Genomic DNA, 2,250 nt, shown 5'->3' on the forward strand with positions numbered 1-2,250 from the left:
ACTGTGTTTAGTGATAATAATCCACTCACTTATGTCCTGTCAAGTGCCAAGCTCAACGCAACCGGATGCAGATGGGTAGCAGAGCTTGCAGACTTTCATTTTACTATCAGGTACCAACCTGGTAAAGAAAATGTGGATGCTGACAGTCTGTGAAGAACATTGAAGAGATGATGACACAGTGTACTGAAGATTTGGCATCAGATTGTGTGGCAGCAACAACCCAAGCTGTTGAGTCTCAAGACACCAGCTCACCAGGGGTCTGTCCAGTACAGTGCACAGCAGTAAATGAAGCGACACACAAAGAATTCTCAGCTGCTGAGATTCGACAAGCACAGCAAGATAACAAGAACATTGGTTCTTCACTTCACTCATTTTGCACAGGCCTATGCTACAACCTCCAAGTCTGCCAAAACAGTTGCTAATCGCATATTCAAAGATTATGCCCTGAAGTTTGACTGCCGACGCGGATTCACCATGATCAAGGCGGCGAATTTGAGAACCAGCTCTTTGCCCAGCTGAAAAAGAACTGTGGTGTATTAGGGTCGCGGACAACACCATATCACCCACAAGGGAATGGCCAAGTCGAGCGTTTTAATCGAACACTGTTACAAATGCTAAAGACACTCACAGATAAACAGAAGACAAACTGGAAAGAGTCCTTGAACAAGTTGATCTATTCATATAACTGCACACGATGTGATGTAACAGGCTTCTCCCCTTTTTACCTTCTATTTGGAAGGTCCCCAAGGTTACCTATTGATCTCCTGTTTGGACTCACCTCAGAGACAGGAAAAACAGACCATCGAGCATACATGGAGAAATGGAAACGAGAAATGCAGGAAGCATATGGAATAGTACAAGAGAATGCAAAGAAGTCAACCTAGAGAAGCAAAAGAGATTATGATGTAAAAGTGAGAAGCTCAGTGTTTTGCCCAGGTCACCGCATCCTTGTGAGAAATCTGACACCTAGAGGAGGCACTGGAAAACTGCGTAGTCACTGGGAAGAGAACAATCATGTTGTAACACGCCAGGTTGGAGAAGACATCCCAGTCTATGAAGTTAAACCTGAGCAGGGAAGAGGAAGGTCAAGACTCATCGCAATCTGTTGCTACCGAAAAGAAAAGAAAAAAAGACAGCCACAGAAAATGCAAATCTGGAAGAGGAAGAAGAAGATGATAAATGTGAGTACTATTACAAGCCAGTAATACAGTCTCAAGTGCCCAGCGCGGAAACGACCATGACGACACACAAGAGGATGACCAGGAAACTTCAGTGTTGAGCACTGATGAGCCAGTGTTTGAAGAAAGACTCCTAACAAACACAAATGAGCCTGAGATACAACAGGAGAATGGGCTGCAAGAAGAAGATGATCAGAGTGAGGATCTACAACAAGTGGGAGAAACACAGGACGAGATTCCAGATTCCCCAGATCCAGATTCAGGTGAGGACGACAGGGAACAAAGACATGACTTGCAGAGGACAGAAAGAAGAGCTCCTAAAATTTTCACCTATGACCAACTTGGGACTCCAACATGGTATAGTGCAGCACATGCAAATGAAATGCTTTACCAGTATCAGCCTGTACTATATAGAGACGTTCAGCCAATGTGGACAAATCCATATCAAATTTACCAACCTGTACTTATGCAGAGATATTAGGCATGACACAGGTGTGGACTGGTCAGTACAAAAAGAGACTGTTTAACTGAAGAGAAAATATCACCAAATTGAGTAGGGTCAGGTATAAGCAGTACATCTATACTTATCGTTATGTTGAGGACTCTTGGGTCATGAACGTTGAGATGTCGGGACGACATCTAATTTAGCAGGGGAGTGTGTGATAGATTGATTTTATGTAAAAAAAAAAAAAGAAAAAAAACAGTTGTATAAAAAGCAATGAATACAGAATACATGCTACAACTAAAAAACTAACAGTTAGTTGAACTAACAGAGTTAAAAACTAATGGCATAAGGATATTTACCTGTCAAAGAAGTTTAATTAACAGAGTTAAAAATTAATGGCATAAGGATACTTACCTGTCAGAGGTTGAATTAATCTGTGATCATCTGTTGATCCTTTTCTGAGAAACCACCTGTGATTGAATAGTTATGCCTGCAGAGGTTGAAAGGGGGAGCTCTGCCTTATTCTGAATGAAGCTGCCAGAAGAGAAGCATTGTGTCCATACGTTTCATTCATTCACTCCCCTTTTCACGTATAGAATGTATAGAGTATTTATAGAGTTGATGTTA

This window comes from Morone saxatilis, unplaced genomic scaffold, assembly GCF_004916995.1.
Source record: "Morone saxatilis isolate NCDOM2014 unplaced genomic scaffold, NCSU_SB_2.0 Contig4, whole genome shotgun sequence".
NCBI lineage: Eukaryota > Metazoa > Chordata > Actinopteri > Moronidae > Morone > Morone saxatilis.